This window comes from Talpa occidentalis, unplaced genomic scaffold (assembly GCF_014898055.3).
Source record: "Talpa occidentalis isolate TD23 unplaced genomic scaffold, MPIMG_talOcc4v2.1 talOcc4.6, whole genome shotgun sequence".
Lineage (NCBI taxonomy): Eukaryota > Metazoa > Chordata > Mammalia > Eulipotyphla > Talpidae > Talpa > Talpa occidentalis.
In genome coordinates this window covers 132,420,325-132,435,805 of record NW_023604972.1, presented here as the reverse complement: position 1 = coordinate 132,435,805, position 15,481 = coordinate 132,420,325, and positions in this window count along the sequence as shown.

Genomic DNA, 15,481 nt, shown 5'->3' with positions numbered 1-15,481 from the left:
AATCCAGAAGTTTTTATCCAAAGAATAAAACTAATTCAAAGCAAAAACACTAATCAAAGGATATTGCACTCCTATGTTCTTTGCAGTCCCATCCACAATAGCCAAGTTGTGGAAAGAGCCTAGGAGCCCAGTGACAAAAGAATGGAATAAGATGGGGTATAGACATGCAATGGAATACTACACAACTATATAGAAGAAAAAAAAGATGAAATCTTGCCATTCACAACAACATGAATGGCACTGGAGAAAGACAAATACTGGATGTTTTCATTCATTTGTGGAATATAGAAAACAAAATAGGAACAGAAAAAACTAAACCAAACACACCCTAGAAATCTGACTGGAGAACTGAAGTTACTAAAGGGGCAGTGGCATGGGAATAAAGGGTAGAGGGGCCCAGTGGCCTATGGTTAAGGGTCTATGGTAAAGAGATCTGGGTGCTCTGGTGCGGGTGTGCTATGGTGATGCAGACCTGAGGAGGTGCGAGCCTATAACCCGAATCAATACAGTGTAGTCAACCCATGCTACCTCCATAATGGAAAAGGTGAAATAAAACTTAAAAAAATCATAAAACGAGCTCTAAATTTGATCTTTGGTGCCACATCAGCAAGTTGAATAAAATGGTGACCTCACAGGTCAGTGTTAGATTCTGGTAGCTGTTGTTCCACCCAGAGCTCTCTTCTCTGTTGTGGTAAACTCTGAGCATCCGGGTCCCATCTAAAACTTGACATGTGATTCATAATCTGAGCTCAGTTAAAACTGACTTCATTTCAGAGTCTTTGGAAGCTACAAATTTCATTTACGATTCTTTAGTTACAGGATCTACAGCTTCAGGAAGAAATATACTGGGTGGGTCAGAAGCACATTCCTATCTAGTAGGTGACAGTGGCAGGAAGGTAGAACAACCAAACTAAAATCAGCAAGAATGAAAACAAAGACTTGCAAATGAAATAAAGTATTGAAACAATTTGAAGATAGTGAATGTAGTCACTGAGACTGAAGGTAATTGGGGTCTTTAGGAAATCAAATAAAAGAGCAAATTAGAGTCTAAGCTCATTTTAGAAGGAAACAGAAGCCGTTTTAAAAAGCAGGGCAGGCATCTGGCGATAAATATTATTTTAAATACAGTATTTAAAACACGAGCAGGGCCTCCCCGGTGGTGCAGCTGGTTGAGCGCCGCGCTGAGAAGCTTCCGCAGCCTCTGCAGCACGGGTTCGATTTCCGGCTGGCCAGGGGGATTCCCGCATGGCGCAGCAGACCTCTCCTGTTGCTCCCGCTGCTCCCCTCAGCAGTGTCTTTGGTCTGTCTGCCTGTTCTGCTCCCCACTCTGTCTCTGGTGAATTCTCACACCCTCCTGCGCCCAGTTCTAATATAAATAAATAAATATTTAAAAAATAAAATAAAATAAAACATGAGCAGTCAAAACAACAAACAGATGCCATTACTCCTCTTGGAAATCCAGAACACTGATTGTTACAGGGCAGGGAGAGGGGCACCCCAGGCCCCCAAAACCTGCCTGCTCTAAATAGATTCTGCCTGCTCTAAATGAGACTTTAATGGGAAGGAACTTTAATACAATTAGGAAACAATACAGGTAAGGCAAAGAATCTAGTTTCTAAATCACGCACCCAAAGTTCCCCGTCCCCTCGTGGGTAAAACTCCATCCAAATGGGATCAGCCCAGAGCAAGGCCCCAAAGCTGCCCCAAGTCTAAAGCACCTTCCAGTGGGGACCCACAGAAAAGGGTCAGAAACAACCAGACAAGCCCGGAAGGAAAAGAGCAAAATCAAAATCAAGACAAAAACCACCATTGTCACCTCCCCACGGGTCTCACCCACATCTGTGTCACCCCATCCACGACCAAAAGACAAGCGCAGTTTCTTCACGTGTCTCTCGGCTCCATGTGCCTCCTCCAGGTCTCCTTCTGGCTCCATCCTGCTCCTTCCTCAGTCTCCTCTGCAGCTTCTTCTCTCCCTGCTCAGCTCCACCCTCCCTTGGGTGGGGCAGGGAACCTGGAACCTCCCCCTTTCCTGAGGACCCCCCTCTTACATGATGACACCAAATACTGGGAGAATTTGGAGCAACTCTTGTTCATCCACTGGTGGGAATGAGGAATGATACAGCCACTTTGGAAGAGAGTTTGGCAATTTCTTAATCATGTGGCTTGGTATTTACCCAAAGGAGTTGAAAGCGCACGTCCACAGAAAAACCTGCACATGAATGTTCACAGAAGCTTTATTCATATCTGCCCAATTCCTTAGATGAGGCGGCTCAACATTAGCATTCATTGTTCTAGACTGGGGGCTGGAACTTCAGATCAGGGCACCAGGATGGTACTGCTCTGCCATTAGACTAGAAATGTGAATGGTTGTATCATGCAGAATAGAATAGTTTGTATCAATAGTTTTGTGTCCCTCTGTTCATGCGTTTCACATTTGTCTGAGACTGAAAGCAGGAAGGGTGACTTAGCTCTTACCTTACCGAGGCAAAAATAAAAACAGCCGATGATATGGGAAAGGTTCATTGCACCAGAGCAGAAAGCATACGACCCATTTCTGAAATATGTCTAGAATGTAGGTTTTTATATAACCACCAAATTTATCCCCAAAATTAGAAATGGAAAATGATTTTCAGAAATAAGAGATTCTCAAGCTCTGCCACAAATACAATGTGTGAGTATGAACAAAGCTCACCGTGTCTCTAGTTCAACGTCCTTTGGCTGCCTTGGTTTTGTAGCCCACCCAAGAGGGAGACAACCCCACCCACAACTGGGCCAGACCGGCTGGGCCTGGCTGTCCCATATAGAGAAGGGAAGGGATTCAGGGACTGACCAAGGAAGAAGATACGCAATTTGGCAGAAGTGCGCACAAGGTGGCGGGAGTGCGCACACACGCTTCATGTGACAAGTTGACCCTTGGAGAACATCCTCACATCGCGACACCATCCAGAGGCTGCTGCACTAAGACCACCTTCCAAGAGAAGGGTGAGGCACTCCCGGTGGAGAGGGGTTCAGAGAGGGACCTTACACCTCTAAGTCACATCACGCAGCAGCACAGAGGATCTCTGGGTTAGGGGCTCCTCAGAGCCCTCAGGACATTTAATGATGCCCACTGGCTTTTTTTTTTAAAGATTAATTTATTTATTTATACAAGCACTGGGTACAGTCAGAAGCGCAGAAGGGTGAGAGAATTCACCAGAGCCAGAGCAGGGAACAGAACAGGCAGACCAATGAAATACACTGCTGAGGGGAGCAGCGGGCGGCAGGAGAGGTCTGTCGCACCATGTGGGACCCTCACCGGTGGCCGGGGATCGAACAGGTGCTGCAGAGGCTGCGGGAAGCTTGGCAGCCCAGCACTCAACTGCTGCGCCACCGGGGGAGGCCCCCCACTGGCTTTTTTTTTAAGTGTTCTACATTATCGAACAGTCTGCTGTGTTTACATGAAATTTTTTTGCTGTTATTAGTGTTCGGACTTTGTTGCCCATAATTCTTTCAAATTCCCTCCATTTTGTTGAAAATGGCAGCATTTTGTCCTTTTGTATAGCTGTATAATACTCCATGGTACAGAAATACTACATTTTCATGATCCATTCATAGTCAGCACAGAAGTTTTATGTCTGGCAAGCAGATTTTGGGTGACTTCACCTGGTATGCAAGACTCTAGATGGCAAAAGAGATGTCTGCTTTTTGGACTATGTTTAAGACAACTGAATATGTGAAAGACTGAATCTGGTGCTGACAGGCATTGAAGCTAACAGTCAGCTGCGAGGAAGCAAACCGAGGGGTTCCTATACAGAGGCCATATTTTTAGCTCATGCACACAACACCTCTTCTTCGCACTCCTTCTGTCTCTGTACCAAATTGTGGTCCAGGCTTGGCCACACCTCAGCTCAGCTGGATCCCAGGTCCCAAATGCCCCACCCATCTGCCTCCAGTCCTCTCACTCCTTGGCTCTCCAGGTGCCTCCAGACCAGGCTTGTGATGCTCAGACTTTACTTCCTCTCTTACGTGTGTCCTGCCTGGGCTCCTGCCCTATCCGTGTTTTCTCTGTTACCTGAGTGGTTTCCTGCCCCCTGGCTCACTTCCCCTTCATTTCTTTTTTCTTGCCTCAATAGTACTTGGCTACACCAAACTGAGTACTATTTAATTCACTTTTAAATTTATTTTCTATTTTAATTACATTCATTTATGGGTTACCAATGCCTGGAAGAGAGCCTGACTTGGAGTAAGTGCACAGTGAATGAATGAATGAATGAATGAACAATGTGCCTTATGGCCATATAATCTACACAGGCTTATGTAAGAGGTCATATAATCTATAAATCTTCTCTGAGGAATGAAATATACATTTTTTCAAAGCCACTTATTTAAAGCAATGATATTCATTTGGGACCAAGTTCCATAAACTTTGTTTTCAAATGCAAACACTATAAAAGTCTCTACCTTTAAATATCTAACCCTCCTGCAGGGAACAATTTATAATGATTACCTTTGGTTTGGGACTAGGGGAGTTGCTCATATTATCTTGGCTAGATGTGAGTGACTATCCAGGATCAGTAATTATGCCGTGAATGCTTGGGAGTCCTATATTGCTTGACATATGGCTATAAAGATTGGGAAGCATTGCTTCCATTTCATTCCTTTAACAAATATTTATTAAACACCTAGCATGTGTCATGGGCTGCACTAAATTCCAAAAATAAAATGGTAAAGCAAAACAGACAGAATGTAAATCGCAGTATTCTCTATGCAAAGATTTTTTCCAAGAAGGAAAAACAAGATTCAAAAAATGCAACGGTCATCTCTTGGATAAATTCCCTAAATTTCCAAAACTTCATAAATATATTCAATCTTTGATTTATAGCCTAAAGATCTTCCAGGTGATGGTGCAGGATGACCAGGGCACAATGGACTTATGGGGTGGACTGTGGGTGCTTGGGTGGTGAGTGCGGTGAGTAACAACACCCGAGGGTGAGAGCCTGTATTTCTAGAACACAAAAATTGGTGTAAACCAGTGTTACCTCAATTTAAACAATGTTTAAAGGATAGAATTGACCAGGTCTTGTTTGAAACATGATGGTTTAAGCGATTGAAAAACCCAATTCAGTCACATTTATAACAACTGATGTATAGTGAGTCCATACGATTCGCTGACCTGTTTACCTAAATTATTTGTTCTAATCCTAAAAACATCCCTAGGAAGGAGCCACTAATATTGTGTCCAACTTAACTTGGAGTGAAAAAAGCAACCAGCTAGCAAAGTGTGCGTGTGGATGAGGCAGGGAGTAAGTTAAGTCCCAACGAATAACCTGGCCCACATGCACATCATCAGGGCACCATTCACACGGTGATCTCCCTAGGTTTGCACGGTCCCACACAGCATTCAGCCCCCTGCATAGCTACTTGTACAAGCGAGATGAGGCTGTAGAAACTTAGGTACTCAAAGGTGAGAAGTAAGAAAAAATTGGAAAAGGAGCCAGAAGGAAGAAACCAGACAAGCAGGATGTCCTGGAAGCCAAGTGAGGAAAGTATTTCAAGAGGAGAAAGAAATCAGGGGTGCTGCACAGAGTCCAGTTACCCCATCCTTATGAACTCTGCCTGGTGCATCAAAGCCATCTGAATCCATCCACATTCACCTTTGTGATGTATCTGTCTCTAGAGTTGCCAACGGCCTGTAAAATTCTCACTGTTAAAAACACATGAGGCTGTCACCTTCAATTTAGCTCACAAACGTGTACAAATCCACGGAATACAATGAACAACCAGATTATTTACTACTGGTACTAGGGGTGGGGAAGCAACTCTGTCTTTTACAAATCTCCGCGCAGCTTTGATGGGAGGAAAGTGTTTTGATTACTTTCATGTGTCATTTAAAAACCTTCCTCATGTCATCATTGTGCGTAGCCTTTGATTATTCCTCTCTCTGTTACCAGCTCTGCCAGGCGAGCCCACGCCAAGAGTCTCCTTCATCCCTTCTCTTTCCAGATCTGGAATATCTGTCTCTCACATGCTAAGACAGCCAGTTTGCCAAAATAACAGTCCAAAATCAGGAAGTATTTGAGCCCCACGTGGCCAATAACTAGGCTACTTTCAAAAGGTGTTCTGAAGAGGTCAAGTGGAGCTCATGGCCGCTCTGCAGACAAATGATCATCCTGCAGGCTGCTCAAGATCTTTGCAAATGTTGTTCTGTCTGCCCGAAGACTTTGCCTCTTCTCAGACATCTGCTTGGGTGATTTCATACATCATTCTGGTCTCTGTTCAAATGTTACGTCTCATAGCAGTTGGCGCTGGCACCCTGTCTAAAACAGCCCCCTCCCCAACCTCACCACCACCTGTGAAGCTACTCATTTCCTTTGCCTTCACCTGAACTGGGTTGGTGCTGGTGGCTCGGGAACAGCTGGTGTCTAGCACACAGGATCTGGTCCAAAGCAGGCATTCGATGGATAGGCATTGAAGGAATGAAACAGAAGAAAGTGTGAATGAGCAAACCAAGGCAAGAGATGCAGCCTGGGCAGAGAAAGTGTTTAGAAAGGTTTAGTCCATAATTAGATAGCTCTCATTAAAATACACCTACAGTTTACGCCGTTAAAATACAGTGGTCTCACAGAGGGAATATGAACATGAGAATCCCACTTAGCCAAAGCGAAAAAGAAATGTCAGTTGAGAGGATCATTTTCCTTGAAAGTTAAATACTCAAAAACTAAGACTTGTAACGGACACGTTTCATCCAGCATGATACAGGCCCGATTTATATCACTGTTGGTGTGAACATGTCAAGACTCGCGCGTATTGCACGTAAAACGACACCAAATGTGCGCAGCGCTCCCTCTCGCCTGGTTTGGAGAGACAAGGGAGGCTTACTTCTGGTGGATGATCTTGGTATTTATGGGAAACACCCGTGAAGTTACACGAGGCATTGTCTGCGAAGGATCAATTTAATGTTCCGCCCTAAGAGGCATCAGTCATCTGAGTAACTTCCTCCTTATAGATTCAGGCAATGTGAGATTGTTTCACATATTCCCTGCTGAATTCAAGCTCAGTGTTCACAAATTCATTGATTTGGTTGGGGCATGAGGAAGGAGAATGGGGTGGCCTGGGGTGATGCGTGGACAAGAGGCCCAAGCAAACTAGCTGAACAGTTGTCCAGACCTTGGTCGTCCAGACCGTCCAATCAGGTATAACTATGGCTCAGTATTAGAAATTTCACTACTTCTCTCCTGCTTATTTTTCAGTTTAAAGAGAGAAACGCCGGGCATCCCTGGTGCCGCAAGAGTTTAAGCACAGCACTGTGAAGCTATCTGCAGCCTCTGCAGCACAGAGTTCGATCCCCTACCAGCCAGGGAGCTACCCACACTGCATGGCAGACCTCTCCTGTCTTGCCCGCTCCTTCCCTCAGCAGTGTATTTCAGTCAGTGTATTTCTGCCTGTTCTGTTACCTACTCTGTGTCTAGTGAATCCTCTCACCGCCCCCCACACACCTCTGGCCTGTACCCCAGTTCTTGTATGCATAAATAAATAAATCTTTTTTTTTAAGATTTATTTATACAAGCACTGGGTATAGTCAGAAGCACAGGAGGGTGAGAGAATTCACCAGAGCCAGAGGGGAGAGCAGAGCAGGCAGAGTGACGAAGTACACTGCTGAGGGGAGCAGAGGGCGGCAGGAGAGGTCTGCGCACCATGTGGCACCCTCCCCAAGGGCTGGGGATTGAACAGGTGCTGCAGAGTCTGCGGGCAGCTTCACAACCCGGCGCTCAACCACTGCGCCACCAGGAAGGCCCCATAAATAAATAAATCTTTAAAAAATGAAAGAAAGAAAGAAATGCCACTAGCATTGTGATTTTATGCTCTATGGGCATTTATTATTCTATTCATTTCTGAAGATTTATTATCTAGGATTTCTGAATCCCAAGATCTTGTTCCATATTTTCATTCTGAACCTTAGTGATTTACTTAAACAGAAATCTGTAAGAATCTCCTAGAATTCTTTTCTTTAGTTTGAGCAACCAAAAAGTTAAATTTCATAGAAGTAATTATAAAAGTACTCACATTTATTCCAAGCATCAGGCCCAACCAAGCACCCAAGTTAAATCATTGTTACCCTTTCATAAAAATTTGTCTTTCTTGAGAAACCTAAAGCCTGTTGTTATGATTTTAACCCTGTCCCTAACACAGCCTTGTGGTAACCCCCTAGCCTTCCCCAAAGCAGCAGGTAACTAAACACCATTTCAATATGATAGAAATTGAAAATGACCTTTTTTAGTCTCAAATACAGTTTACAGTCTCTAAGACTAAGGACCTTAGAATCAAAAGAAAGGAAAATGCGTGTCTAGTATTTCAAATAATCCTGCTTCCTCTGCTAGACTTTTCTTTTGTTCCCTCAAAGTAGAATTCAGTCACTGATCATTTACTCATTCCTTCGCCCGTCACTCATCCAGCTTTATCTAATGTTCCTCGTATTGAAGTCCCATCGCAGTACAACAGCTTGTAGATTTCAGGCGTGCGTTGTTGAAAACCAACATCGAGTTCACCCCCGAAGCCCAAGTCTCTCCTTTCATGAACTAGGCGTGGGATAGTGGAGATGATTAGTGACTTCCTGTCCTGTCACTAATGTCCCGCTCACTTGGGGGGGACCGGGGATAGGGGGCACAAAATCTCATTCCTTTGTGATTTGCAGAAACCTGAGTTTCAATCCACCTGGCACACCTCTCGCAGGGGTCAGCACCGAACTTCAAGAAGCAGCTATTTCCTCAGGCCTACTAAGCAAGTGGATGGGAGTGCTCCCTCCAGGCGCTGCTCTGGGCCTCAGGAGGCCTGTGAGGACTCGCTGCTAGACTCAAAGACCCTTGATGGACTAATTTCATTGCTCTACGCTGGACCAGGAAATGGTTCTCAAAAGGGTCAGATCAGATGCCCTGTGGCATCTGATGTTTTCTTTACCTTCCTCTGCCGTGAATAATTCATCAAAAAGCATTCTCAAATTCTGAACAATACAAATACAGGATGAATTATTAACACCAGCTTCCCCAACCTCATCATCTTCTCTTCCTCTTTGCTTTCATCCTCCTTGGCCCTCTTAACATGACTCAGTAGAAAAGTCTCTATTCTGGGCACTTTCACCAAACAGCTGTGGACTCAATAACTGTGTGTCTCTCTCTCTTTTTTTTTAATCTGTAAAGGGAGGGTTAATTTAATGATATTATGGCCTATCAGTTCTGTCATTTTTTTTTTAAGATTTATTAATTTATTTATACAAGCACTGGGTACAGTCAGAAGCGCGGGAGGGCGAGAGAATTCACCAGAGCCAGAGCGGGGAGCAGAGCAGGCAGAAGGACCGAAGTACACTGCTGAGGGGAGCAGCGGGCGGCAGGAGAGGCCTGCGCCTTGTGGGACCCTCACCAGGGATCAAACTGCACTGCAGAGGCTGCGGGCAGCTTCACAGCCCAGCGCTCAACCACTGAGCCACCAAGGGAGACCCTCTAACTGTCATTTTTAAAGATTTAGGAGTAGGAATGAGCCTTTCCCTGCCCCCCAAACCATCCGACCGCTTCTCTGAACGCAGGTTTGAGAAATTACCAGGCAGCATTAGGTGAAGATGGATCCTTAGAAGAAAAGCGTCATGTTCCACTTGTCACTGGCAAAATACTGTCTCCAGGTCACGGGTAGCACTGGCTCCCACCGGGAGAACAGGAGGGGAAACGCAAGTGGATACAGAAATTATGGTTCAAAGGCTCAGCCATGAGCCTCTAGAGAAGATGGTCCCAGCTGCCCCCTTGCGCTTTTCTAGCCTCTCCCGCAGACCCAGGCCTTTCCTTTCAAGCCCAAAAATTCTAACCTGGTGGATACTTTCCTTTATTCCCTCCCTGCTGCTTCCCACCTTCATCACTGCTCTCCCCCCACCCAAGCCCCCTCCCCTGTTTCCTTTGTGCTGGGAACCAATTGCTACTTCTTCCCCTGCAGGGACAGGGTGAGGGAGGGAGAGGAGGGCAGGGGAGGGGGGAGGGGAAGAAAGTGGGGAGAGACAGAGAGACAGAGACAGGGAGGGAGAGAGGAGAGACAGGAAGGGGGGTGGGAGGAGAGAGAAATTGTTATAGGGCAGCCCTGATACTGAACGGGTTCCTGGCTGTGGGTCCTCACCCGCGCGCTTACAAGGGACTTATGAATACTCCACTGCAGGCACACACAAAAGGTTCATAAAAGGTGTATTTACAAGGGAAAAGGAAATAAGGAAAATGTACAACTCAGGGGGAAAATAGGGAAATAAAGTCTTTAATGCGTCCTACCCGATCCGCCGACCTGGAAACCCAAAGGCACTCTCAGAGCTGGCCGGATGCTGCGAGCTGGTGGAGAGTCAAAATGGGGGACACACCCCCCCCCCAAAGCCCACGTGTCTGGCTTTATACCCACCTGGCTGCTGAACCCCACCCTCAGGTCCCAGCCACCTTCCCTTGGGTGGGGATGGGATTTGGAGTTCCCAGTGTCTTTGGCTTTGGCCTGGGGTGGGGGTGGAGTCCACGAAGCCTGTATGGGATTAGCTTTAGGACAGCCTTTTCCCCCTTAACAAAATGAGAGCAGGGAGGGACTGCCTTGCAGTCACTTTCTCGGTTCCTGGTGCAAGAACTTTCCACAGAGTCAGCGTGCTCTGTGGGTCTTGGGGAATCAAGTGAGACTTGATGCTGTGGGGAAGCTGGGCCTCAGCACATCCTGTGAAGAGAGTGCAGTGTAGCGGATGTGAGCCCTCAGGGAGCCGCCCTGGGCCTCCAGGACACTGTGAAGTCAGCATCTGTCACAGCCAGGAGGGGCAGGGAAGGAGCCAGCCACAGAGGGAGGCACAGCAGAGAGAGTGTGTATCTGCATCTGGCTTGAGTCATAGCACCCCAGAAATCTTGGCCCAGTCTGGGGGTCAATGACATCAGACTTCAAAGACTTTTCCCTTCAGCACTTTTAATAAGATAACTCCCATTCACACAATTATACCCACAGTCTAATGAACCCATCCTGTTTGCCAGAGCAGCGTACTTAAAACTGAACGGCGTGTTGGCCTCCTTAGGAAGCGCTCCTGACACATCCAAGTTCTCAGAAACGTCTTCTTAGGGGCTGTGACGATCAGGCTGATGCTGCTGGTTACCGTGATCATCTCCTCATGCACCAGCCATGGCCCAGTGGAGGATGAAGGAGCACGACATGATGGGTGCCCTGGAGAAATTGGCCTTTCTGCTGTGCTGGGATATTTCTCAGTCTTCTTGGTTGCCAGCAACAAAAACCACTCTGGCTATTTTCAACTAAACATTTATTTTTAAAGAAGCTTCCTGGGTAACTTAAAGAGCCACCAGAGCAGCTAGACACACACTGGGGCTAAGAGAGGCTCCCGTTGCACTTGGCATGTGGAGACACAGTTGGGGGGGAACCAGCTGGCTGCGACCACGGGCTCAGAACACCAGGGCACCATGACTCCCACCCGCAGAACCGCGAATGAGCTCGCTGGGGATTTTCTGTTCAGCTCCCAAGAGTCAATGTGTCAAGTCCAGCCTGCAGCTCCTTCAGACTCACACTGTGGGGGATCCCCCAGGAGCAGAAAGGGGACTTGGATGCTGCTGGGCAAAAGGAGAATTTTTAAAGGATAAACTCACACTCCCCAGTCTAAACACATTTAGAGACTCATTTAATACAAAGCGGTCTGTGCTCATGGTGGAAGCGAGGGCCCAGCCAAGGCATCAGAGAAGCTTTGAAGGGGAGGCTGAGCTGGGAGTACCGTGAGCAGACACGAAAATGTGAAGCCAGTTGGACAGGGGTTTCTGTCTTGGCTTCTCCTAAGACCTGGCTCAGGGAAGAATGCCGAGAGGTGCTCAGTCCTACCTCAGACCAGTGACACAGATTCTCCACAGGCCGAGCTCAGCACCCAAGTTCCCAAGGCGCAGTCACAGTTGAGATGCACAGGGATGGAGCCAAAAGGGCGCCCCCTGCAGTCAAGAAGGGATTCCCCTCACTTCCTCACTGCTCACTCACCTGAGCGTGCTCCCCCCCACACCCCCACCCCCGTGCTCCCTGATGTCCCTATTTCTTGGAATTTTTTTTCCACAGAGAAAGTGCTATAGAAGTGAGCAAAAATGAAAAAAATTATTTTAAATATATTCTGTTTGGGAATTGAAAAGGATTCCAAGGAACAAAGAGAATACTACGAGGACTTTCGAACTGACATGTATGAAGACCCACTAAGCCAAAGGCAGTATCAAGAGTGAAAAGCCCACGTGATAAGAGTTTAAGAGTTGTGTTGCCATCCACGAGTTCTAGCGATCTTCTTAAGTGTATTATTGAATCTTGCATAGAAACAGAAATTGCTTTTGTGTTATAGAGCTTTCCAAATCCCAGATGAAATGTGTCTAGTCACATGGTACCAGAAAACAAATCAGCCTTCAAATCTTTGCATATTTAAGAGCAATTAATGGCACAGTCTCCCAGCTGACAACACCTCGTCTCCTGGTGACCATCCACTCCAGTCCCCCCAGACTGAGTGGGTTCCCCTAAACAGGTCTGTCCTAAGCGGGTCTGCTGGAGCAAGTCGACGCCCTCCCTCTGGGTCGGCCAGTCCCTTCACCTGTAATGTGCTTCCTTGTCCTTTGTCTGTTTACCTCCCCATTCCCATCTCTGCCATGATGGAGGACACCGCCTCCCTGAAGCTTATCTTTTTTTTTTTTTAAGATTTATTTACTTATGCATACAAGAGCTGGGGTACACACCAGAGGTGTGTGTGTGTGTGAGGGGGTTTGAGATGATTCGCCAGAGACAGAGTGGGGAACAGAACAGGCAGATTGACTGAAGCACACTGCTGAGGGGAGCAGTGGGTGAGTCAGGAGAGGTCTGCTGCGCCATGTGGGCAGCTCCCTGGCTAGGGATGGAACTCATGCTGCAGAGGCTGCGAACAGCTTCATAGTGCCAAGATTTAACCCCTTGTGCCACCAAAGCCTATCTTCATCACGTGGTCACACGATGATATGACTCCTCTTGGATTCCTCTGTCTGGACTTCCCTTTTTTCGCTTAACCTAACCTTCAATTATGCTCATGAGGGGTGGCTTTTGATTTCCCCCACAAATTATATATTAGCCTCAGTAAATGTCAGCCCTGGCCCCTAAAGGAGCTGAGCCGGTGCCCAACAAACACGTGATGCTGTGACGGCCTCCCTACTCAGTGGGCACCTCGGTGATGGCACTGACATTAGTCTTAGTTTAAATGTAAAAATGGACTTAAGCTCATATTGTGTGGATTATTTGGATACCCAAGTCTCAGCCAAGCTAAGTAAATAAGCCCCAGCAGCGCGCTGGGCACTCCAGGCCTCCAGAGAGGACTCCCTGCACCGAGGACTTTAGTCACTGCGGGTGGATCAGTGCAGGCTGGGCATCTGCCAGGACGGTTGATGTGGCCTCCAGTGGCGTGTGGGGCTCGGAGCTACATGAACACCGTTGCCCAGTTCTCTGTCCCTCTGATTAGCTCCCAGCATTTCCGGGCCAAGCTGGCCTCAGACAGGTCTGTAAGGAGACAGCTTTCAGGCCATGGGGATCACCCCATTTGCTCTTCTATGGAATGAAGATTCTCAGTTGCCTTTTATCTTATGGTGACTGACTCCCTCTCGGGTGGCTTGTCCTTTGAAGGTGCCCAAACCAAATCGCTCCCAAATTCTCAGAATGACTCTCCTCAGAATGACTCACCCTGTGGTGATTGAAGTCCTCGATGCAGGGAGCCCTCTCTGGAGGCCTGGAGAGCCCAGCGCGCTGCTGGGGCTTATTTGCTTAGCTTGGCTGAGACTTGGGTATCCAAATAATCCACACAATATGAGCTTAAGTCCATTCTCACACTCCTCTCCAGCAGACAGTGTTTTGCACTCAAGGCAATGAAATCCATCAAGGCTGAAAAGAAAATTCTGTTCTTCCTTGAATACCTTCCTCTCCTAATGCAAGAAGACACCATCATGTCCTAATCTGCCCTTCAGGCAGTCACTGCTCCCCCTTTTATAACTTAGAAGGATGTAGTGGGGGTGGGGAGCTCACCCCCCGGTAGGTTTATGGGTGAACACATCCTCTCTAAGAATCTCCTCTTCACTCTCAGAGAAAGGGTGAGGTCACCCCTTCTTGGTTGTCATATAAAATACCGTTGACATCCCAGGTAACTAAATGCAGGATAAATATCTCTGGTCTGCGCCATCAATCTTTAAAATTTATCACCATGTAAATGCTTCCTAGGTGTATTATTAAATGGATCGTTTCCCCCTTTGCTAACCCATCTGACGCTGTTTTGATTACTTGTCTGGAAACTTGTCTTAGAACCATGATGGGTATGGGATGATTTCCTTGCTCCCTGACATCCCTGCTGGCATCCCAGCTGGATCTGGGCCTTCCTGGGCTGTCAAACACACCTCTCCGTTCCCCAAAACATCCGTGGCGCTGATTTATGCTTCTTTCCACTTGAGGACCCACTGCTTCTGCAGGATGTCAATTCTGAGACGAGGGTTTGTTGCCAGAATCCACTCCTCCCCATTTACAGGCAAATATTTATTCCATGATCAGCAACCCTTTGCGGAGATATTCTTATCACCATTTTATTTAAAACCTTCCAGCCTGAAATGTGGTAAAATCAAAAGTTACCTTGTTGGGATAACAGAATGTGTCATCTTTTTTCTCTCATACTTTTCCCCTTATGGATGTTAAATGATTTTTGTTCGTAGAAAAAGAGCAGACTCCGGGAAACTCAAGGACTGAATCCATCTGTCTCAGAAGAGTAGACTAAATACCAAACACATAGCAGAGAAAGTTTTAACGATATCTGCAGGACTCTGAACATAAAGCCCAGGGCTGCTGTCCACAATTTCCTCCAGGCACATAGCTCTGCCGAGAAAGCAAAGATGAGGAGAATTTCTTTGCAGGAGATGACCAACGAAACCCTCCATGGACCATGCTGACCACCCACTCCGTGTTCACACTCATGTTTGCTCACTCCAGCCAGCTTTAGCTTCTCCCGGGTTTTTACACACACCTGACTCCTGCTGAGCAAGACCCTTGCTCTTCATCTTCCTCTACCTGGCAAGTTCTCCCCCCAGGGAACCCTCCCTCACCTGCTCAGGCCAGGGTTCCAAAATCCTCTTCTCCACGACACCCTCCCTACCTGAAACTTAATCCTGCCTCCCGTCCCTGTCAATTTCATTTTTCTCCAGGACCTGCCCTGCCCCATCTGATGCCAGTGCAAAATGGCAGACCCTTCTAGACGGCTCAGTGTAAGCAGGGCCTGTTCTGAGAGCCTTACACACTCGACCTCACTGAACCCCAGAGTGACAGGACAAGATGGGGTCCGCCTTGATCCCATTTCACAGTTGAGCAAATCGAGGTGCAAAGCCATCAAGTAGCCTGCCCAGCACCACACACTGAGTGAGCGGCGGGCCGGGATCAGAGCCGCAGGCTGTGGGGGGGGGGGGGTCGTTGCACTGTCCTTCCCACCAGG